This window comes from Parasteatoda tepidariorum, chromosome 4, assembly GCF_982258835.1.
Source record: "Parasteatoda tepidariorum strain Cologne lab strain chromosome 4, Ptep-v5.0, whole genome shotgun sequence".
NCBI classification, from domain to species: domain Eukaryota; kingdom Metazoa; phylum Arthropoda; class Arachnida; order Araneae; family Theridiidae; genus Parasteatoda; species Parasteatoda tepidariorum.
In genome coordinates this window covers 27741979-27768664 of record NC_141758.1, presented here as the reverse complement: position 1 = coordinate 27768664, position 26686 = coordinate 27741979, and the positions used below count along the sequence as shown (strand labels likewise).

The window sequence follows — 26686 nt, the reverse complement described above, 5'->3', positions numbered from 1 at the left end:
ACATTTCTACAAATATAATCGTTACTAAATGCATGCATAATTGTTTTATGACAGCGTAGCTTCCAAAATTTAAGGTCAAACTCGAATAATTCAGTCTTTTAAAACGGCTTTTTTTAACTTATCCGGATTTTAAGGGCGAAATCTAGTAAAAATTTAGATATTTTAGGTAGTAATTTAGAAATTTACATTTTAGATTTTTTCATAACTAAAAAATTTTTTGGAACTAATTCTTTTTTAAGAAAACTTAGGCTGGGCTTTAAGTTATTATAGAGGATGAAATCCATAGCAATTGGTATAAATAGACAAATATTTTTATTAGTAAAAAAAGTTTAAGACAGCTTTCTTTGGAAGATATTAATTAGCGAATTTAACATTAAGGGAAAAAATATTGATGAATACAAACTAATCTAACTTTGAAACACATACTATTTATTCCAAATTTTATTATTTCTTTCAGACTTTTATTAACGTCTAAAACAAATATTTACCTACATAAATAATTTAATAAGTTTAAAAAAATAAATTATTTTTGATTTCTATCTCATGCTGCAATATTTTTTATTTAAATTTCTAAATATCGTTTTTTTTTTCAGTATTACGTTGTGCGATTATTCCATAAAAGATCTATCTAAGCAAAACATCATATTATATCATATTCGGCCCATTGACAATGGCCCATTTAGATCTAATTCACTCCGCTATAAAAACAAAATATTGTTCAACTTAACTTAATTAATTCACTTAAGTATAATAAACACATTATTAATATTTTTATCACTGACTTCAATGTTATTTTTATTCATTTTCGATTAAATAATAAAAATAGTTTTCTTTTTTGTCTAAGAATTATGATCAATATCAAAGATTATGATCATTGAAACATGAGTGCTATCTAAAATTTTTAAGACCAAAAATTTACGTTTCATGCTGCTGCCATCTATTGACAATAGATTTAACTACTCGTACTTAGGAAATTATAAATGGGTGAAAATTTTTCAGTTCAGTTTCCGGTTATGTTTTTTACTTTTCCATGATTCCAATCACCTAAACTTCAACAATAATAGTGAAAAAGGTTTAATTCGTAAGAATAATTTCTTGAAAAGTCATTTAAAAATATTTGCATTCGTTCTACAAAATATAAATAAAACAGCTAAAAATTGATGATTCAATGATAAACTAACAAATCTCTTAAATTAATATAATAATGTCTGCATAGTCTAATATTTAAATATGTTGCAATAATTAATAGTTAAACCAAAACGCTACTGAACTTTTCTATATTTAGTACATAGCGGTCATATAATTATAAAATTCCCTCTTATAGTGCATAGATTGATCCTTTATCACATCAAAACTTTAACCTATATTAATGATTTATCAGAAAAAAAGTAGAAGCCTATAAAGTAGAAATGAGAAATTTCGTATTTAAGAATTTTGTTTAAGTAATTATCGAAAAATAATTAACTACATTTATTTTCTTATTCTATGGATTTGATTTACATAAATAGTTATCTTGGGTGCAGTGCTTAAGGATATGAACACCACCAAATGCAAGAGCCATGCTTAGATTATTACTTATAAGCTTCAAATTGAAAAACTATTATATATTTCTCAAATTTTTAATACTAGAAATAATATTTAAAAAATATCTCTAAGTTTTAACAGATATAAAATAATTCTTTTTATCTAACTTGCGTCGGATATTGCGTCCCAAATGATGTTCGCGGAACCCTGGGGTTCCATGAAAGCGTCACTGAGGTTCCGAGAATTAGGAATTTTTTTTTAACCAGTTATGATATCCGAAACCTATAATTAAATTTATATGCAATTAATAATGACTTATTTACTTAATATTTCCGTTTTCATTAAAGCATTTCATTGAAATGGTAGTGAAGCAATATTTTTCTAATAACAATATTATGAATGAACTATGAAAAGGATACGTATTTATGAAAAATTTCAAAGTATTTCACATCGAATAAAAATAATCAAATTCAACATTGAAGATGTATGTTTTTCTCATAACCATTCTCAACGTTTTTCTCCCCTTTCCTTTTTTTTTTTTCCGTAACTGCTTTTTCCGTTCGTTTTCACTTAATGCATGCATTAAAATCAAATTAAGAACCAGACTAGATGCCACTGTACTATACACCTAAGAATTCAACTGTCTGACGTAAAGAGAAATTTTAAGACTAATATTGATAAAACGATATAATAAAAAATAAAAATAAAAAATCATACTTCATTAATTCACTAATCTATCTAACTGGATATTTTTAAAATAATTAATTAAGTTTAGGTTATTACGTATTTTAAAAATAATTATAATTCAAATTAATTTATATGTTAAAAATTGCTAAAGAAGTTTATGTCTTAAATCTCGGATAGCGTCAAAAGAAGATCAATCAAAGGTAGATCAAAAAAATTTGAACCGCTGCTCTAGAGTTCTCGAACTATGGGGACCTGATCAAATACCTCGTGAGCCCCATCCTTACGACAGAAATTTACTAAGTGAAGCTCGAGGGCGGAAGAAGCTCAAGAAATTTGTCATAATATTCCTTAAAAATATCCGTCGATTTGACCCAAAAACATTCAAAATCATTCTTGAAAACATTTGCTGTTGATAATTTTATTTTATAACCGTCGTTGAAAAGCCGACCTAATTTTGAGTTAACGGCTACCAATGCTCAACGCCGTAGGCTTGTAATTTTGTACCCAATTCAGAAGACAAGGGAACTCCAGGATCAAGTATCGCGAGAAATTTTGCCTTCGTGGAGGACTTTTTAATGGAACTAACTCGCATTTGCGTTATATGGAGAGGAAAACCACAAAAAAAACCCACCGCTAACCTGACGATAGGGGGACTCATTGTTGTTGAGAATTGACAAAAAGTTTTCATTCTAATTACCAATCGGCGATGGTCCAAATACAGCTAATGGTTTGCAGCTACTTATGTTCAAGCCTAAACCATAAAACAACGAAACTTCTGGACCAACTTACTTGCGTGGAAGATTAATCAAGTAAACTAAACTCATATTTGCGTTACTTGGAGAGGAAAAATACGAATACCCCTACGGTAAACCCGATAGCGAGATAACTTCGATAATTAGTCGTCACAACAAAGTGAAGGCCTCTGCTGAATTTTCGCGAAAAATTGTGAAAGGGGATTATAATACGAGATAATTGGAGGGAGATACCAAACAGAAACAGCTGATTTTTATAGAAATTTATTGAGGAAATGAAGATCAGTTGTCAACCATGTCTTTTTAAAAAAGGTGAGAAAGAACAATTCTAATAAGTCTACAACTTTCATTCAGTAATTGTGTAAACTTCGTCGCTGAAATAACTGACAGCAATACAATAACATTTCTGAGATGTTTTTCCCTTTAACGACAACCCCTAAAAAAACGTCTACAAACCATTCAAAATCACCTGACAAGTTTAGGGGAGAAAAAAAAAGAATAAGTTTGCTTGAATGATTTTCGTAAGAATTTCGTAATGGGGAAAATATCCTTGCCTTAGTATTAAGAAGTTCCTTGAAGTTGACGATGTTTTTGCTTTTCAAGGAAAGCGCTACCTTTCCTTCAAAATTGTCGCCAATTCCACATTTTTTCCCTTTTAAAATCATATTACGGATAATGTTCTAGGGTGGTGTAATTATATTGTTGAATAAGTCTCTTAAGTAGTTGAATAACACTCTAAAACAGTTAATTTTGTAACAAGTTTAGTAGAGGTATTTTTGGCGGGATTCTTAATATGCAGACATTTATTTTTTCATTTCAATTAAACTAACATATATGCATATATTAATGTTTATGAAGTAATATTATTATTTTAAAAATTAAATTGAAAAATACTATCACCACTTTTTATTTTCGATGCAAGAAAATAAAAACACAATTCAATTTCTTGTTAGCGGGTTGAGTTTTATTATTGTCATTATTTTATCAACTTATTATAATAAGTTTTATCTCTTTTTCATAAACATTTATATTTTGGTGAAAAGTAAAATTTTAATAACTTATAATAAAGATATCATCAGTTTTAATAATAAAAGATAATAAAAATTTCACATAAACGTGAAAATCTTATAAACATTCTTTAATAATAAATTATTATTAAAAAATGTTATATTCATATATATTAAGAAATTTATTATAAATTATTATAAAAACGGTTAATAAATGCAACATAAAGGAAAATATATGCAATATAAATCTATCTAATATCTCTCTAGTCACACTAAAATTGAAACTATAAATAATGCGTTATAGTTATACTTTCTCTTTTACTATCTATTATACTATCTCTTTTAATTGTAAAATTAATTTAATTTAATTGCAATTAAAGTAAGATAGTAAGATTTTGTAACTATACATTATAAATTGATTTTGTAACTATATATTATAAATTAAGTATTAGTAGAAACTAATATAAATGATGAAATATCATGAATATATGAAAATTAAGTATCAGAAAAAACAAAGATGCGACAATATTTTAGTAAACAAGACTAAGGAAACGTAACTACTGATTTTGCGATAGGAAATAGGCTTAATTCTACGGTTATGGTTAGAAAATTGAAGCGAGGTAACTTCCGGCGATAGAAAGTTCTGGAGCAGTACGATATGGTTTTCAGAAGAAATATGGGAATGTTCACATCCGTTCTACAGAAACTTTGAACTTCCCCTTTTGGCAATAGCGGATAAAGAAAATAGCATTATAAGCTAAAAAGGAATCAAAATTCAATCCGCAAATTTCGACTTTTGCTCAGAATATTTGACGAAAAAGTTCTTTGTATTATAAATTAAATTATGAATGATAATTCCAAAATACGAATAATAATTCCAAATTTCTTTGTACTATGAATGATAATTCCAAAAATATTGAATTGAAGCATGAATTTTGGATTAAAAATTTTAAATTTTAATAATACTGTGCATACAAAAATTAAACATCAGAATTTAGAATTAGAACATCATAGAAACAAAGTTAAATTTTTAACATTTAGGAAAACAATTCGTTAATGGAAAAAAATCATATTTATTTCAATATCGCTGGTAAAAATCTCGAGACCAAGAGGGACCCCGCCGAAAGAGAATGAAGGGGCCCCAATAAATGTTTTGTTTAGGGCCCCACAAAATTTGGTGATGGTTATGACCTCATTTAGCAATTTATATAAAATCAATAAAAAATTTGATATTAAAATTTTAAAAAAAAAATAATTCTAAACAAAACCTAAGTTGATAAAACTTCATAATTGTATAGGCTGAGCCGCGATGGCTCAGGGGAAAGAGCGTTCGCCTTCCAATGAGGCGAACCGGGTTCGAATCCCAGTCGATACGAATTCCACAACCAGCTTGCACCGACCACAGTGCTGACGTGAAATATCCTCAGTGGTAGACGTATCATAGGTTAGAGTTCCCTTACCATCAGGCTAACCGTGGGAGGTTCTCGTGATTTTCCTCACCATGTAACGCAAATGCGGGTTAGCTCCTTCAAAAAAGTCCTCCACGAAGGCAAATTTCTCCCAATACTCGATCCAGAAGTACCCTTGTCTTCTGGATAGGGTTCAAAATTACAAGACTGCGGAGTTGAACATTAGTAGTCGTAAACCCATAAAATTGAGTCGGCTGTTCAACGACGGTTATAAAATATAAAATAAAATTGTATGGACTAATTAGAAAATTTGCTACTTGCAAGCTGCCGATGTTATTAATTAGGCTTATTGCAAAGAGCCTTGCATGCGTATTGCTGAGAGATGTCGGCAGTTTACAAAGGGCTCGACCATCCAATTAGCCTACGTCATACACAGGTTTAAAACAAAATATGCATACTTAAATATTAAAACAACAGCTATTTTTGTTTAACAAAGTGAACGAAAGTACATAGTACTTTTTGATGTACTTTTCACAGAGCACGGATTTATTCATTGAAAATGAAAGAAGTCTATTTTTCAACCCACGTCATAACAAGTACAAATTGACACGCCCGCATTGTATTCGCTAATTCATGTATGAACAACATACATTTTGAAGAAAACACCAGCCAATTAGGGCGGATATCACACCTGCAAACTGAGTAGAAAAATGAATGCGGTTTTGGACCCCTATCATTTGTTTTTTAAAAAGCTTTTCCTGTCTTTATGCATGCCATGCTATTATTGGGGGAAAGTTATACTCAATTAGAATGAAATAAGTGGGTGAAATTTTTTTTCTCAATATTTTCAAAAAAACTCTTAAAATATTTTGAGGTTTGTTTTTGAATACACAGTACAGCAGAAAACAGCAGAAAATATTAAAATAGCAGTTTAGTAAGTCATGCTGTATCCAAGATCTTTATGCAAATCAAATATAATCTTTAACTTTTTAAGATGATAACTAAGTTTTGTTGTTGTTGTTTTTCCAATTGTGAGTGGGAAATTTAAAGTACGTATAAAAAATTATAAAATCCATAATTTTCAGATCAATTTAATTACTTAGTTTTATTACGAAACAATTCACTTACTAGATCCAACAGCTAAATAATAAATGGCGATTTAATATTTGTATTATTTTGTGATTAATATTTCAGTTTTATAAATATTATATTTTTATTGTTCTGTTATTATTTATCATTATTTCTCCAGATTTAATGATTTCTGACTATCAGAATAGATTTTTTTCTATATATATAAAAAAATGAGAGTATATTTTGTGAATTATAGTAAATAGTATAACAAGAACATTTCGCCATATTTCCCCCATAATTAGGCACAATTCAGCAGCATATATTCTGTTGCATACTTCAGAGTGTTGTAAGGAGATTAAAATAATATAACGTTCGGAAAAATGGATTCGTATGATCTCAGATGATGATTTCCCAGTGAGAAAGTTTTGCTGCCAGGATTAATATTTACATAGTTGGATTAGCATAGGGATATTTTTGCTGTTTTCCTCTGATCATAACGCAAAGGCAAGTGCCATTTTTTTAAAAAAAAATAATTAAAGGAAAAAAGCAGTTCTAATGTTTGATTTAAAAGTCCTCTTCAGAATTGGATTCAAAATTACAGATCTACGAGGATATAATAATTAGAGTTGGGGGTAATTATTTTATGGTAGATATTATGAGTTTAATGCAACTCCTTCCATTGGTGCGGAAAGTAAGTTAGAAAAAGGGAAGAGGTCACGCGTAAATGGAAATCGGTTCAGGTGTCGACCACATCACCTGGCCCAGCTACCGACAAAAAAAAAACTAAACAATATATTAAAGCAGAATGCAAAAGTCTATTTATGCAGGAGATTCTTATCATATCTGCTAACATACTTATCTTTTATATGTCAAGTCCAATATCTCGTATTGTTTTTATTTGTTGCATGAAAAAAGAATATTTATGTTTTATAGATCTTTTATTTATAGTAGGACGCCAAGGTATAACAATATCAACATAAGTTTTATGTTTCATTATGTTTTATTACATGTTTACTTATATCTTTTATGTTAAATAAAAGCAAGGCACATTACATCCATGAGAAGACAGTAAAAAAAAAAAGTATAAAACAAATGATGCCACGGTATATTGGAGAAAATCTCTATTCCAATATATAAATTCCAAAATAAGCAGACGAAAAATAACGAGCAGGTTCTTTTTTTTTGGTTGGAAATAACACCCACTTCTTCATAATACAAAGCATAAGAAAATAAGCCATTTTTATACAATACACGTTACTACAAGACACCCCCTGATGGATCTTATCACTACTCAACTCCACTCCATTCGGAAACCCTACCATCCCTTGAAAAATTCCATTCAACACCCCCGCAAGGAACACGCAACGCTGAAACTGCACAATAAAAGGCGTCTACCAGGAAAACCCGACTCTTCCACCCTCCCTCACCCTTCTACTGTCACATACACACAGAACAACAAAATAAAAGAACCTTTTCATCAAAAACGTACTTGGGCCCACCCCCGTTAAACCCACCTACAGTTTTTGCTGGTCTACACACCCAAACACTCACTACTACTACCACCTGAACGCCAGGAATTTCCTCCTCTACAGGTAGAACTAGATTTTTTTTTTAATGCAGCATCTTCCTAGCGTCATTTTTTCCTCCCCTCCCCCCATTATCTCCTACCACATTTCGTAATACCAGCTGCTTTTACCCTCCCTCCTCCCACCAACACCACTTCAACCCCTACTCATCGTTTAAGTTCAAACGATTTTGTCGTGTGTGTGTCTAAATGAACTTTGGCAACCATCCGTGGGGCACAACACATAGCACAAAACTGAATTTGAAATTAAATATTAAGGGATTATTTCTCGTCTGCTTACGCAATTTAACCTTCCTGTAAGTTCCTTCCCCCCTGCCACCGTCCGCTGCGGGAGACATCTCTTAATGTATGAAATGGGGATTGATAGGGGATAAGTTGGAGTTGAAGTCAATGACTTTCTAAGGAAATATGGTTTTAACCCAGGGATTTGTTTAAATAAATCGTGCAGACGATCATATTTTTGTTCGTTAGAAATCTCTGTGTAAGTGGCGTGTTAAACTTCTGAGAAAAAGTGTATAATCTAAGATAAATTTCATAATTTTTTTAAATTAATTTTTTTGTTTTCGCTGAAAAAAGTAAAATTTTATATGCCTTTGTACGCAGGATATAAAATACATATATTTAACGAGCAGTATTCAGAATTATGTTAAAAGATTAACTACAACACTTATTAATAGTAAGTATAATTATTAATAACATTAACTATAGCAAGCGTAAACTAAAGAATATATAACTAAAGAATATTCTCAATTGCAAAGAAGTATTTCGATGGTTTTTCGAATGCTACGAATAATATTTTAGTGAATTATGAACAAAGAACGGATTAAATCTAATTCAACAGGATATTTCAGATTTATACTTTAATTGAAATCTGAGTTTGACATTGCATATCATACGTGCTTATGATATTTGATTAAATATTATAGTTAAAACTTAATTAACTATTTCTCCCCTTTCTATTTAAAACTGGGCTTAATTAAAATGACATTTATGCCATATGAAAAATTTAATTTTATATGGAAACTTGTACTTTGCATTTTAATTACTTTTTCTTTAAAGTACAGAGTTTTGATGTCAGAGATAGTTTTTAATTTATTTATTTAAAAAGAAAAAACATTACTATTTCTTGTGCCATTTTCGAAGTCGATATAATTTCTAGCAATAGCTATCTTAAATAGATATAGCTATCTTAAACATTACGATAAGTGATTGTTTTCAACTTATTATATACATAATTATTTTCCATTTATTTATTTACTGTAAATTTTGATTTCCCCCCCCCTTTTATTATATCATTCATTATTCACAACCTATCCTTAATAATATCCTTGTCATTGACCAATAAATTTCATTTTTATTTATTCAAAATTTTCTTTCTACCTCATTAAACTGCTTCGATTTTGTTAGAATTTAAATTGACAGTTATTAATAATAAAATATATAATTAATTTTTTCAATTATTTTATTGAAATTATTTTTCAGTTAAAAAAAAAAAGAATCTGTTGGAATGTGCATAGCTTTTGAAAAGACAAAAAAAAAAAAAAAAAAAAAAACTTTAAAATAAAAAGAATTTAAGCATTTATATTTTATAATAATACTCAATTAATCCAACTACATCATTCGAAATTACAAACAAATTACTTCAATGGCATATTTAAAAATGCATGCTATAACATATTTTATACACAATAATTGGTTTTATTTAAACGGGAAAAAAATATCAATGCCAAGTTTAAATACCACCTCCAAATAGCGAACCAAAACTACAAATTCAACAATTACAACGTCAAATAAATAGTCATTATAGTTTGTAAAACGTAAGTTAAAATACTTAACCTTGCTTAATGATACCGTACATAACGCTTACTAAACAATATAAACAAAAATAACAATGAAAGAATTTTTAGCTCGGTAATATAAAACATTTTTGCAAAAATAGAGACCAATTAGTGTTGACATAGGAGTTATAAAGTTTTTAAGCGTTGAAAAAAAATACAAAAAAATTTTTTTAAAAAAATACCAGACAAAACTTTTAACAACGTTGTGCATAATATTAATTAGTCAAGACTTGTTGGGGGGAAAAAAGATGCAGTGAAGTATTAAATTGATTTAATAGATACTTGCACTTATTTTGACAAAGAAATAGAAGGAAAAAAAGAAAGAAAAGAAAACCCTTTGCTTATGTTTTGGAACAAAAAAAAAAACGGGCTTGTATTTCAGAACATTAACTATCTTAGAATAGAGATCAATAGAACGTAAAGGTTTACTGTAAAATAGTCTTAAGACATTAATGATAGCAAGAAGGTGTATTCAGATTTTTTTTTTTTAAAGGAGTTTTTTTTTTTCTTCTTCATTTTTTTACCCCTCCTCACTTGAAGTTTGTTGTGTTAGGCAAGGTCAGCGACCGGAAATCACGTGACTCGTTTACTAAAAACTTCCTAGGAACTAATTGGGGGATTTCTCATCTAAGTATTGTTTATTTTGTAATCCCTTGTAAGGAGGTCCAGGGGTAGAAAAAAAGTTTTTGCGTAAATTTGATAGAGGTGTGCAGCAGTGTTATTATTTTTTCAAATATAACAACTTTCTCATTTGCAATTTGTGAGTCACAACTAATTTTATTTTCACGCGAAATTTACTCATTAAAAATAATGATATATATTTTTTTTCCGAAATAAAACATGCAGATTTTTATTTAGGATTGACTTTCCTACGTTTCCCGTGTTTTACTGCTATTTGTTACGGAAAAAAATCATGAAATAAGTTTTTTTTTTCCCTCTTCTTAATTTTTGATGAGTAAAGTTGAACGTGGGAACAGTGAAAATTAAATAATATTGATGTCAGAAACAAATCAAAAATGTAAATTAATTAAAGGTGAACATAGTAAAAACTAAAATGATTTTAAACACAATAAAAAAATTAAAAAAATCAATAAATTAAAACAACGAACGGTGAACACTTTAAAAACTTAATAAAGCTAAAGGTGGGCACAATAAAAACTAAATAATATTATAGATTAAAACAAAACAAAAATGTAAATTAATTAAAGGTGAATATAGTAAAAACTAAAATAAGTTTGAACACAATAAGAACTAAATAAAGTTAAAGGTGAGCATAGTATGAACTGCATTAAAGCTAAATTAAGTTAAAGGTGAACACTTAAAAAACTTAATAAAGTTAAAGGCGGGTACAGTAAAAACTAAATTTTTTGTTGATGATCACTTTTGTCAAACTGAACCCAAAGGATTTTCTTTTAAATCCAAGTTAGAGTCCACCAAGGATAAATTATTCCAATTGTTATCACTCCAATTTTAGTAATAATGATAAATAAAGCTATAAAAGATGGACGAAGTTAAAAAAAAACTATACATATATTATTGTAATAAAATATAAACATATATGGATGCAATTAAAAATAATAATAAAGTTTATGATGGAAACTATAAAATTCAAATAAAGGTAGAAACCGTAAATACTAAGTTTTTGGTTCAAGTTTACTTTTAAAGAAACGAGCTTATTTGTGTTTATTTTAAATCTGAGTTCGCCACATATGAGTTATTCCAGTTATTATGCACAAATCAACAAGACATTTTTTTTAATGAGAATAACATTGTTTTCAGTAATATATATGTAAAATTAATTAATTTAAAATTAATTTGTACTATATTCTGCACTTAGAACAATTAGGATTTATTTATTAATTTTTTAAAAATATAGTTTTGTGAAATTGTAAGTTTATTGTCGATTGTCTGATAGCTAAAAGACAGTTATTACTTCAATCTAATAAGCCTTAGCTAATGAGCCTCATCTTTACTTTTAAGAGGCCTCACCATTCTAGATTTTTGGTTTAATTTGCAACTCTCGTTTCTTTGCATCTTTGTTCTTAACAAGCTTTTGAAAGTGGGGCTGAAAAATACAAAAAAAAAAAAAAAAAAAAGAAAAGAAAAGAAAAAAAAAAAGAAAAGGTGAAAAACAAAGGCATTGGTTTATTATGTGGGTAAATTGCAGCTGATGTCTTTGGAAACTTCTAAGGATTTTTCCAAAACAAACAAGACAGGAAAAACAAGCAGTTAATAATTTTATTCACGTTCGTCTGCTTTTAGATTTTTTTTAAATTTATTTTTATTATTGTTCAAACTCATGAAAACCGATTTGGACGATGTTAAAAAAAATTTATACAACGTAAATTACATAAAAACAAAAACATTAATCAAAAACAGACAAAGGTATAATAAAAAACCACCTTTCGAAAAATGCTGATTTCAGGATTGTATTGCTTTAATTTTATCGGGGCAAAAATTCAGCATAATTTTTTTATATTGATTTTTACTTTTATTAATGTTCAAACAAATGAAAACTGAATTGGGCGATGCTCAAATATTATCTCAACGTAAATTACATAAAAAAATAAAAACTCTTTAAAAAGACAAAGGTATAGTAGCACTAAACTACGTTTCGAAAAAGGCTGATTTCAGGATTGTATTGGTATAGTTTTATCAGAAGAAATCAATAGAAAATATGAAATACCGCACACTATATTTCTCGAATTCTCATTGGGTGATGACTTTGTATATTACATGTTACGAAAGATACTAACAAGCAGAGTAGAATAAATATCCAACATTAATTTATTTACGAAAATAATAAATGAATTTTGAAATGGTTAAAGGTATAGTTAGAATTTTCCCTTACCGTTTTTAATCTTTTGATCGATGTTTTCGATCAGGAAGAAATAGGCCTCTTAACCCTTTGGAGCAGTTGGGACACCAATGTCTCTTATATATATATATATATATATATTTTTCTGGCATGATTACCAGCAAAAATATATTTTGGTATTTTATAATTACGGCTCAGGGGATAGAACGTTCGCCATCCAAAGAGGTGAACCGGGGTTCGATCCCGGTAATGGCTGGTCGATACGAAATCCGCATCCGGCTTGCACCGACCACAGTGCTGACGTGAAATATCATCAGTGGTTGACGGATCATGGATTAGAGTCCCCTTGCCGTTAGGCTAACCGTGGAAGGTTCTCGTGGTCTTCCTCTCCATGTAACACAAATGCGGGTTAGTTCCATCAATAAGTCCTCCACGAAGGCAAATTTCTCCCAATACTTGATCCAGGAGTTCCCTTGCCTTCTGGATCGGGTACGAAATTACAAGGCTACGGAGTCGAACATTAGTAGTCATACCCATAAGATTGGGTCGGCTGTTCAACAACAATTATAAAAGTTATAAAAAAAATAAAAAATTATACAAGACTGTCGAATAGTTACTGAAAAATGCATTAGAGTATTAGAATTATAATTGTACTAAAATATAAACTCCAAAAAAAGTAGTCTGAAATTTTTTTTTTTTTATTCATATTTAAAAATTTATCGATAGTTGATTTTGTAAATTGAAGAAATTTCAATGATGAATAACTGTTTCTTTAAGATCTAGATCTAAATGGCTGCACCTAAGTGTAAAATTGAAAATTTATTGTCTGGTAATGAAGTGCGTTAGGAAGATTTTAAATTTAACGAGGAAGACACAAGTGTTACATGCTATATTTCATAACCATAAATTATTAAAATTCTAAACATACTATTTTTCACTTATTTTGACCCAAATTAATATAAAATAAGGAAAAGGGTATGAAAAATATGTTTAATTGAAATTCTGGGTCAAAGAGTTAGGAATACTTTAGGGTCAGAAACATAAACTTTTATTTCTCAAATTTTCAATACTTATTAAAAATTTGTATTAATGTGTAAGTTTACAATTGCAAATCTTTACTAATAACCAAATTACATATTTCGCTAAAATATTTATCATTTTTATTAATTAAAAAATTGTTTACAATACATCAATCATTCTCAACCCCAAACCCAACCTTAATTAAAATCCTACGCACGTCCTTGATAGATATATATAAGTAAATAGGACTATTTTTGTATGAAAACTATTCAAAACACATAAAACCACTGTCATAATTTTAATAATAAACATTATATGTTATAAAAAAATTAATTGTATTAAATTTAATATTCAAGAGTAAAATTAATACTCATTTAAATCAAAAAGAGTTACCCGATGAAAATAAGGAAATGTAATAATTACAACTTCACAAAAGAGTAAATTACAATTTAAAAACGAATTTCAAGAATACTCAATTAATGAAGATAATATAACGAAAATTAAGAGACTGTTTTAAAAGTAGCACACAGTTAAATGAAAAAGATGCATTTAATTACCATAACCTTTGTTAAATAAAAAACCCATAGAATCTCACCATTAACATTAGGTTCTTAACATCAAAAGTTCAACGGAAATTAAATTGTTTTTATCACATATTTACAACTCTCTAACATTAAAGATATAATCGTGTTTTCTAAATGAAACCGATTTGGGAAGAAATAAACTACATTTATTATTTATTAAACCACCCCTCTCAAAATGCAAAACATGTCTTCTCATCAAGGCAGACGGGGTGCGGGTCTTTTCTGCACCCACCCTCAGACCCCTGCATTAGGTATTCAGGTAACACTTTGGGCGTAGTGGCTGCGAACAGTGGGTGTCGTTTTGGGATTGGAAGGGGTAGTCGTGTCAAGGTCCCGAACGTTTGGATACAGTGATTAAGTTAATGTGGGCACGCGAAAGAAAGAAGCCACAGGATTAAGCAAAATGAGAAATATTAAATAAAAACCGCATTCATACTGACATTGCACGTGTGGCGAAGTGCACTTGCCTTTTTATCACTTATTGGTTATTTAAAATCATGTGATCTAGCAACTATTTCAATTTACTCAAAATTGAATCAGCAAAGGTATTGAAAGATCATGCACCGAGGACCAACTGATCCAAACATTAAAACAAAAACCGCATTCATACTGACATTGCACGTGTGGCGACGTGCACTTGCGTATATATCACTTATTGGCTTTTTAAAATCATGTAATCGAGCTAGCAACTATTTCAATTTGCTCAAAATTACATCGTCGAAGGTATTGAAAGATCATGCACCGAATGCCAACTGATCTTGGGATGCCTGCAGACTTCTCCCTCACTGAACCTAAGCTGACTATCAGAACACATAGGCCGCCTATCTAGGCTGGACAGTAGTTGAAAAATATCTCTTGTACTATAGAAATCTATATAGGTTCAATGTAGTAAGATTAAATATAGTTTTTCTCATATTAAAGAAAGAAGTCACAGGATTAAGCAAAGTGAGAAACATTTAAAAAAAAAACACATTCATACTGACATTGCACGTGTGGCGAAGTGCACTTGCGTTCATATAATTTATTGGCTATTTAAAATCATGTCATTTAGCAACTATTTCGATCTGCTAAAAATTGGATCGTCAAAAGTATTGAAAGATCGAGGACCAACTGATCTTGAGATACCTGTAGACTTCTCAATGAACCTAGACAGACTATCAGAACACATAGGCCGCCTATCGAGGCTGGGCAGTAGTAGAAAAATATCTGTTGAATCATAGAAATCTACATAGGTTCAACGTAGTAAGATTAAATATAGTTTTTATCATATTAAAGAAAGAAGTCGCAGGATTAAGCAAAATGAGAAACATTAAAAAAACAGCATTCATACTGACATTGCACGTGTGGCGACGTGCACGTGCGTTTATTGTTATCACTTATTGGCTATTTAAAATCATGTGATTTAGCAACTATTTCAATTTGCGAAAAGTTGGATCATCGAAGTTATTGAAAGATCATGCACCGAGGACCAACTGATCTTAAGATGGCTGTAGACTTCGCCCTCAATGAACCTAGACAGCCTATCAGAACACATAGGTCGCCTATCTAGGCTGGGCAGTAGTTGAAAAATATCTGTTGAATCATAGAAATCTATATAGGTTTAATGTAGTATGATTAAATAGAGTTTTTCTCATATTAACAAACTCACGGGGAATGATTCCTGTTTCAGTTGTGTCCAGTTTTTAGTTGAATCGAAACGTCTGTTTTGTCAACAGTAGAAAACGCATTAAAAATATTATTAACAAATTTGGACTTACCTGGTTTTTGCACCAAGCTCCTCGATAATCAGCTAAAATTTAACTCGTCCCTGAAAAAAAATATAACTGTTAGCTTCAGATCCAAACCAACCATTTATTTTTCTTTAATATTTAGATCAACACATTAACTACACATTTATAAGCAAACACAATTAAAATGCATATATAATCTAAAAGTAATAATGGAAAAGTAATAAATTTACACATAATGGATTAAATTGTTCGTACAAAAATCAATGTGTATGAAAATTATTAAACCAAAACCAGTCTATTAATCGAGTTAAATTAGTTTAACGATAGAAGCGGAGCCAGTTGAATAATACTGTAGATATAGTTAATATTTATCTATTATTGGTCAGTTGTAACTCTAAAACATTTTTTTGATAAATCGAGTAATTTATAACTTCCAGGAAAAGCAACAAATAACAAGAAAAAATTAGAATTATTCACTGATTTATCTCGATTTCACTAATTTATCTCGATTTTATTTTTGTACTCTTTTTCTATAGCTTGGTTAAATATAGGCTAAGACACATTCCAATATGTTTAATTAAGTTTGTGGTGAATAATAATTTAAATAATTGCTATATTATAGGTTTGAGTCATACTTTTTCATAAATATTTGTGTAAATAATTTTATGAAAAACCTCTTTTATAATCCATGTGACTCAACTTTTAGCAGAGACTCCTACTCTGACTCTTGTAAAATGTACTTCACCTCCGACATCAAAGCCTTGTTCAAAAATTAGGCTAAATATTTATTGATATTAAAACTAACAATACAAATTTTGAAACTAATTAAATTCAAAAAATTAAAAACATCTTTACCGACATGGAAGATACCAAAATGGAATAAACTAAATCATTTAATAAAAGTATTATCATTTTTCCGAACTGAAAAAAAATATTGAAATATCAAGTAGCAGGTAGAAATACACGCATTTCTGTAAGAAAAAATAATAATAATAAAATTAAGAGATAAATTATAAAAAAATTGAAAAGTTGTAAAAAAAAAAATGAACACAGGGTTGAGGGTTGATTAAACTAAACTACAAACAATATTTAAAAATCAAAACCTTTTAACCCTTTGGCAAAAAGGGCTCATACAATTTTTTCTGGAGCTCTAATTACAAGCAAAAAAATATATTTTGGCAATTTTCAATTATGAAAAACAGTTTAATAATTATTAAAATATATCTGTTAGATTATCGGAATTAGATTTTAACTAAAATGTAAGATCCAAAAAGTGCTTTGAAATTTTTTTTTTCTCATTCATGTTCAAACATTTATTAATAATTGATTTTGTAAATTAAAGAAATTTCAATGATGAATAACTGTTTCTCTTAGATCTGAATAACTACAAACAAGTGCAAATTTGAAAAATTATTGTTTGGAAGTGAGCCGTATTTGGAAGATTTTCCCTTTAATGCAGAAAAAGACACTAATGTTTCATAATTGCTATAGTTCATAACTCTAAATTATTAAAATGCTAAACTAAATATATTTTTCACTTTATTTAAACTAAAATAATACAAATTGATTAAAAAAGTATGAAAAATGTTTAATGAAAGCTCTGCGTTAAGAATTTAAAAATACCAATTGAAGCAAAATATATTTCTATTTCAGAATAAACGAAAAATTAGGCAACTGCATAAATTAAACTCAAACCAGAAAAAAAAAATTAAAAGAATTAATCATAAATAATCAAGAAAATTTTACTAATAAGCAAAATTAATCATTGAATGATCAAAAACAGACTTTTTAATCAGCTGACAAGGCAAAGTGGCGGGGGAGGTCAAAAGAGGGATGGTCGCAGTTAAAAAATTCAAAAGGCGTAGGCGTCTGCGGCCTGCGTGCGTAGCAGGAAGTGTCGGGCCCCTTTGGACATTGAGGGGAGGGAGTCAAATGAAAGGGGTACACATCAGGAAGGTCAGTGTGGGAGAGGTGGATTCAGTGGCGTGTCCATATTTGGTTTACGATTATTGCGAAATAATGCCAAGTTTGCGGTGTTTTTTGCAGAGACAGCGCTAACAAACAGAACTTGCATCAGCGACTTTCTCGTTCCCTATTGGATGAAACAATGAGGAATGAGTCAGATCATATATCTTAAATTTTTAAATTAGTTTACGAATGTGAATGCAATAGTTTCAAATTTATTTATAATCATTGGGTGTATTAGAATTTCAACTCTCAGGTAAGCTATTATAAAATTAAAAAAATTTATTAAAATAAGCGGTTAAATTTAAAAATTGTTAGTGAATGCGGTTAAATAAAAATAAAAATTGCTTTTAGTCGAATACACAGAGTCAAATTATATAGTTAAAATATTATTTCTTCTTTTAACAACTGCTAAGCTATATCGGAAATTTAAAATCGTGATATATCATTAAAATGTATCGCGATAATTTTTAAATTATTCCGTTTTACATTTTTTTTTCTTTTTACTAAGGATGTTACTTAAATAAGAAAATCAAATTTTTTTTTCAAAATTGTCGCAAACAATTTTAATTATCATCACAAAAGAAATCTAGCTGCATAACTAGCATATTCCAGATAACGTTAGCAATAGTTATTACGTTATTATCATCGTATACAATATTTAGCGTTATGCATACAGTTATCGTATTCGATCATTAATATTGTGGGTAATAATTATTGTATACTCTTTATTTATCAAAAACATGATATTCACGATGCATCATGAGTATACACTTTAAATTCACGTTACCGAAATTTTAAAAAAAATTCAGACTATCGATGTAACACTTCAATAAAACGCAATTACAATAGACTAAAAGTTTTAATCTAAAAAAAATTACAAAAAAACTCCATAATCGCATGAGTGTTATTATTTAAAGTTACAGTTATCAATAAATAAGTAAGTAAAAAAATAGCATTTGTGTATTAAAAAAGTAATAAAACTGCATCAAACATAGTTGTTTAAAGTTATAAATGTAATGAAACAGAATTTAAAGACACTTTAATCTATGTTGTTTTCCATAAAATCGTTCTTACGAAGTGTAGTGCTCCCTAGTTCGAAATTTAATATTTTTCATGTAATACTCATATCTGAATTCTGAAGGGGAAAAATGTATAAATTAGATGCATCAAATATTTTTTTAAAATTGAAAATGAAATTACTATTCATTTGGAAAAGAAAAAAAAAACACATTCATTTTTTTTTTCCTGCAGACGATTCTTTTTGAAGATAAAGAAGACGAGAAAGACATCAAAAGATCTCAAGCTGATAGCACGATTTATCGTTTGCGAGAAAGGAGAAGAAAAAAAATTCTTTAAAGTTATGGTGACATTTTGCACTGAAAAAAGGGGTCTGTTTTAAAAAAAAAAATTATAAAGAGGGATGAAAGATATTGCTGGAGGGATAGCAGGTGAAAGAAAGGGGATAAAACACTACATCAGCCTATCCTCATCTATATATTCTTCAAATACATATCACCTAGAACACCAAACGATACAAGAGAAGAATTTTCTCCTGGTAACTTCATCTCTAAGTTTGTCCCCCCATTTCTTTATTTTTTCTCCCCTCCCCGGGGTTGACATCCACCACAAGTCAAAGTGAGTTAAGATGGCTGCAAGGGCAGCGCAATAATTATGTCATCTTTGTCGGGAGGGGGTACTTCTATCCACACAGGGGATGTTCAGGGAGAAAAACGATGACAGAGGAAGGGATAGAAGGGAAAAAAATGGGTGGGAAAAAATATTAGAAAGGGTGGAGTAGGGCGCATGTTGCTATAGCAACGACTAACAAGGACTAGGGAATATTAGTATGTGAGATATTTTTTTCTCTCTTGTATTTCTTTTTATCTTTTTTTTTTTCCTTTTCTTTTTTTTAACGTTTCCCTTGTTGAGAAATATAAGCGATCGATAAGTACATTTTTTTCCTCGAATCGCCCCCGAATAAATGAAGTTTTTTTTATATTTTTTATTGGGGGATAAAATCGTTCCATCCCCTATACTTCCATATAAAAACTAAAGGGGGAAAAATTATAAAAAGATGAAAAAAATTCTCATCTGTGTGGGAAGTGTTTCGAATTTCAACGTGTTTCTTTATTTCTCATTTAGTTTTTTTTTTAATCCTTTTTTTTTTAATTTTTTTTTTTACTTTGCATTCCGTTAGTGAGGAATAAAGTTGTTAAAGAAAATAATTCGGAAAGCCTATCGGAATGAATTGAAAATTAGAATATAAAGAGATAGCAAGAAAAAATATTTTCTTAAGGCAGATTTTCAATTATTAACAAAGGCGCACTGGTATAAAAATATTTTTAATTTTATGTTGTAAAAAATGAACACTTTTTTGTCATACTGAAAAAAAAAAGATTAAATAAAAACTATTCGTATCTTTCAAGCGAAAGAAAATGGCTATACTTATCATTTTCATTATTGTTTTCAAAAAAAGAAAATTCTTAATATTTTAATAAATTTTTGTTTACTTAAACGCTTACTAAATGTATAAGGTGCTTTCGAAATATATTTCCAAACCAAGGGTCAGTTTAGGAAAAATGTAGGTCTATTGACGGACCCATTAAAAAATATAAATCGAACCCTTCACAAAATATTTTACCGCAAAAACAAACTATTCATATTTTTTAACGTAAAATATGAACCGTCCTCAAATATTTTATCAGAAAAAAGAATCCTTTACAATATTTTTTTTTTTTAAAAAAGCTGCACAAAATTCTCCATTTCAAAAATGGTTTTTAATTCCTAATTTTAAACCACAACTTCTTGAAAGACACAGTTTTTTAGTTTTTTTTTCTCAGGAAACTATTAATTATTATTTAAAAACAGGAAACTATTAATTACTGTTGCTAAATTATTATTTTGTATTTTTCTATGAAATTCTGTATACTAAATACAATTATGTTTCATTTTTAACCAATAGTTAACTAAAATAATCCCTCATACATAGTTTACACGTATTAAAGTACACGTATTATCAGGACACTATTAATTATTATTTAAAAACAGGAAACTATTAATTACTGTTGCTAAATTTTTATTTTGTATTTTTCTATGAAATTCTGTATACTTAATACAATTATGTTTCATTTTTAACCAATAGTTAACTGAAATAATCTCTCATACATAGTTTACACTTATTAAATTTATGAACGCCATTATTGTCAATTTCATTTTAAAGTTTAACTACAGATAGACTATCATAATCATATATCTCTTTTTAGACCATTCAGTAGTAACTAAGATGTATTTCGTTCTTTTGGCAATTATTTCGTCATGAAATCACATGATTATTGACGACTTTCAAATATTTGAGGCAACTCTTTTCTTAGCGCATTTATGCTTTGAGTTCTCGAGCATTTTCATCAAATTAGAAATCTATTCGCGAAGTATGGCGAATTACGAAAGTTTGACTTACGAAACTTGTCATTGATTCGAATCATGCTAATAACTCAAAATTCAATAATTTATATTTCTTTCATTTTGTGTTGTACTTCCTACTCAATTGAGTTAATTGAAGTACAGCATAGTGCTTAAATTATATTTTTGAAAAGATTCTTATCCTTAAAGATAGTGAAGATAGATAGTAATTTTTTCAAATTGAAGGTCTAAAATGGAGTATATTTCATGCTTTTGAGTCATCTGAGTATATTGAGTAGTCTTGAGTTTGAGTATATTTCATGCTTCTACAGTGTGCAAAATTTTTACAGCGTGCAATTACAAGAAGAGGGCTAAGATCTGCTTCATTGTTTTATGACGAAACTGGTCATAGTTGGGTTCTATAACCACAGAATAATCAATAAAAATAAGACTAAAATAAGGCAGTAGAACTATAAAAATGTTTACTAATTGACCATAAAAACAAATACAATACAAAGTAATTAGTAAATATAACGATTTCTTTATTTCATTTTGATGAAATATTCAAACGGCACATTTTAACGAAAAAATATTTTACTGAAAACAAATAAAATTACGTGATTTTAAAAATCCATTTTTAACAGTGCGCAATTTCTTTTACTATTATTATTATTAGATGAAAAGAGCTGTGGTGGCTCAGGGGATAGAGCGTTCGATTTTCAATCAGCTGAATCGGGTTCGAATCCCAGCGACAGCTGGTCGATACGAATTCCGCACTCGGCTCGCACCAGCCACAGTGATGTAAAATATTCTCAGTGGTGGACGGATCATGGGTTAAAGACCCTTTACGGTCAGGCAAACCGTGGGAAGTTTTCGGGGTTTTCCTATACAAGTAATGCAAATGCGGGTTAATTCCATCAAAAAGTACTCCAAGAAAGCAAATTTCTCCCAATACTAGATCCAGAATTTCCTTTGTCTTCTAGATTGGGTTCAAAATTACGAGTTGAACATTAGTAGTCGAAACCCCAAAATTGGGTCGGCTGTTCAACGACAGTTATTAAAATATAAAATATTCGATGAAAAGAACAGGTGATCAGCTTCTTTTTGCTATGACTTCAAACTATAATAATAATAATAACAGTTGAGATCTATAAACCTACATCTTAGAATTATAAATAAAAACAAGACTAAAACATAAGAGCGGAAAAAATAAAATATTTACTAATTGACCATATCATATGCAAACACACATAATTTCACGAAACTTTACACTGGGAATTAAACATAATTAGCTTATAGATTTTTTTTATTTCATAAACTAGTAACATAACTAGTTAAATATAACCAAGATAGTTAAGGAATCAATGTTAATAAATAAGAACTAACATTCCGTTTTCCTATAGAATACATATACGCGTTTTGCTATAGAAAGTAAATAACATTTCACATATTTGTTTCCATTATAGATCAGAAAACAAGTAGGTAAACGTCTACCAGAACTAAAAATATTAGACGAATATAAATATTAAAAAGGGTTTTCTTCCATTATGGTTCATTGTTTAAAAAATATTAACTTTCTTTTTTATTTAAGTGTCAAGACAAGTTTTTATGATAGTTTTCTAGTTAGACGAAACTTGAATACCAAGTAAATGGAATGCATCTTTAAAATAGTGATAAAATTAAAAATAAACAGGTTATCGATAAGTGACCATTTTCTAATTTTTTTCAGTCAGCATCTAAAAGGAAATAGGAGATTCACAAAGTATCATTATATATATATATTTCAGCTAATATATGAAATAAATTCATGGTGATTAAATTGGTGAATGTATGGTTTTTTACATTTTTAATTTTGTTTGTTAAACATGAAAAGATTTCATATGAAAAAGTAATAATTATAAAATAACAGATGACAACGATTGGTATAACAGAATACTTTTTGATATTCGCTTTTGAATACAAAATAAGATTAGAATAGTTTTGTAACAATTTCAAATCAGCGACATTATTGGCCTGAATAAAAAAAATAAAAAACACTTAAAATAGTTAGGTTAATAAATTTAACTTTGTTCGCAAAGTTAAACACAGAAAATTCGTATAAATAAATAACTGTTCCGAAAGATGGGTTTGGAGTTTGTTATTAGTTAAAAATTAAGAAAATAATAGTTTTGTAACAGTTTGAAAACAATCTAAGACTCTCGAAATTTTACACTTGAAATTAACCATCGAAAAGTTTAAATTTGTGTGAATGTTAGCGAAGCAAATCTTGCAAGTAATGTTAATTTCATTAAATGCGGATTTCACCATGAATCTGAAAGAATTATGGCAATTTAGTAAGACTCTTGTAAGACTCTTTTATCCAAAAATAATTCCATACAAAATAATTTTGAAAAATTATTTATTTTATTTTTATGATTTTATTTAATAACGACATTTGTTTTTAAGTTTTAGACACACAAATTTTTATTCCATTTTTAACTACGTAATTTTAAATGAAATTTTGTGATTGGCTTAAAAACCTATCGATATACAGTAAAACATGCAAAGAGTAAACTTAACATTGAGGGACCTAAACTTTCAACCCATCTAATAACTAAACTATTAGAACCACAATTACTGATGACGGCTATTTCAAATTTAGATAGCCAAAAATCCAAATCTGCCACAAAATGTATGCATATTCAGAAAGAGTATGTTTTTGTGTCGTAACTAGCACAGATTAATTTGCATATTAGAGTTCAATCCTTCTACGTGAAATCCAACAAATTTCAAAAAAGTACTTAATTTTGTTTTGTTTTTTCTTGCTATTGTATATTTCGACTGCTATCTAGAAACACATTTTAAACACATCTTTATAAAGAAAGGGAATTCGAAAAATAAAATTGTTCTATCCAATGTTCCATGCTAAATGAAGTACATTAAAAATTCATTTAAATATAAACCAAGAGATTTTCATTTTTTGTCCTCACATCAACTTTAACAATTTGAAGTCAATGAACTTGGTTTATCCGGCACTAATGATGCAAAATTGACCACTTCATGAATAAATTATTATTATGTCTTCAGTATCTTTTGGAATAATTCATAAATTCCGATTTACAAAAATAACATAGATAAAATTAAAATAAGTATAATCCTTATCTCATGCGGTTATGAAATGAGCAATACAGTCACGTGGTTGCCTTAATTAACGAAATGTTTTTTAATCTGATTCATGCAAAATTATAAAAAATATGAAATTAAAAATAATTGTTTACGAAAGTTCGTTGAAGCATCTTTCGCCATGCAACATAAAATAAAATATTTCCACAGTATGAGTCATACTCTAAAAAAAACTTATATTTTTAAAAATATATATATTATCAAACTGAAAGTAATTGTCTGAACAAAATGGATAAATAGCTTAAGTACTTAAAAATTATAACGCGTCTCTTTTTGTTGCAAAACTTTTGATAAGATGTTGAGAAAAGGGTTAATCTTCATTATTATTATTGTTCAATTATTAAACTCGAGATAATTTTTTTATGTTTGTGGAAATAAATTGAAAAGTCGTCACTATTGTAAAGGCCATTTTTTTATTTATAAAAAGTTTGAATGGAATGGGAAAATGGGGAATTAAAAATGAAATGATATAGATTGAATGGAATCGAAAAGAAAGGAATAGAATGCAAATTTTTAAAAAGGATATTTTAAAAAAAATTGAAAAGAGGAATAGGAGAAAAAGAATAAAAATGAGGTGAAATAAAAAGTCTGAAAACTAATGTTTTAAAAATAAAAGGAATAGAAAGAAAGGGAATAAAAAATTAAATGGAATAAAAATTCTAAAAAAAGTAATAAATAAAAAATATCAACTATGGAATTAAAGAATGGATTGAATGGAAAAGAAAAAGTGATAAAAAAATGTAATTTGTAAATGTAATTTCTTTTATTCATTAAAAACTTGAATGTAATGGAAAAAAAGGGAATAAAAAAATGAAGTGGTATGGATTGAATGGTGTCGAAAAAAAAGAATAAAAAAGGAATCGAATACAGATTTTTAAAGAGATATTTTTAAAAAAAATAGAATGGAAGGATAGATTAAATGTAATGGAAGAAATAAAGAATGAAAATGAGGTAGAAGGAGAATTTTAAAAACTAATTTAAAAAATGGAATGAAAAGAAAAAGAATTAAAATAAATAAAATGGAATAAAAATACGACAAAAAATTTAAATAATAATAAATAAAATTTGAAGAATGGATTGATTGGAAAAAAATAATTAAAAATGTTATTTCCTTTATTCATTAAAACTTGAATGGAATGGGTAAAAGGGAATGAAAATTCGGGGAAAGGTGTTAAAAAATTGAAAAAAATAAACGCCATTTTTGTTTCCCAAAAAACCTGCTAAAATATAAATAAATGGTTTCAATATTTTAAAAATTGCTGACATAAAAAGGGGTAAAGTCGAAAGAAGAACCCTCCTGTCACGTGGTTTTAGGGCGTTTGAGTTTTGGTTTGTGGATAAAAGAACTCACTTTAGTGATGTAAGGCTTATTCTCATCCAAAACTAGCAATCTTTAGCCTAATTGGATGTTAAAAATGTAGGTGAAAAACAAACCTCAAAACAAGTGAAATGATTCCTCAAATCATTTAGCAATCATTATTTGAAATGGATACGTATTCTAAGAAAGATTTATATCAGCTAGCGGGTACAAAGTAATCGGTCAGTATTATCACGCTAAATTAGATAATCGTTATATACCAATAAGACATAGTAAATAATTTCACAATTCGAGAAATGAAAAAAAAAATATTCTAATTAGCACTCTATTTGAAAAAGCATAACATATACGTTACTAATTGAAGTTCTTTTTTACCACAGGTGAGTTTTTTTTCTTCTCCCCAGAACTACAAACTCATAATACAATCCAAGAAACCTTTTTTTTTTTCCCCACTTCGCTTTGACAGCCTCTCCCAACCCTAAAGGAAAGAACATTTCGCTAATGAAGATTCCTGGTAGAAGGTTTTTTTTCTTCTTTATTTAAATCTTTTGACTCTAGCCATTAAATATGGACTAAAAAAACTTTATGTTGTTCTGTGTAAAAGAGTAAATTACGTAACGTTTCAGCAAGTAAGCTTTCAAAAACGTCTCTCATTTTTTCAAAATTGTAAATACTTTCGATTATTTCAGTATTTACAAAGCTGTAAGATATATCTTTAAATATCGATATTTTCTAACATCGCTTCAATGATAATTTAAAAAGTATTCTCAAGATAAAACCAGGTAGCAGTTTTTTTTTTATTCAATCCTTTGAT

The 26686-nt window shown here is 28.6% G+C and overlaps 1 protein-coding gene across 2 annotated transcripts in view; it reads right to left on the bottom strand.

Moving 5' to 3' along the window:
* LOC107443229 (uncharacterized) overlaps positions 1 to 26686 on the bottom strand; it is a 117384-nt gene that overhangs the window by 8678 nt on the left and 82020 nt on the right. For both annotated transcript variants that reach the window (XM_043048580.3, XM_043048581.3), the window contains exon 3: positions 16053 to 16102. The gene's annotated coding sequence lies outside the window, so the exon portion shown is untranslated. The remainder of the gene's footprint in view (positions 1 to 16052; positions 16103 to 26686) is intronic.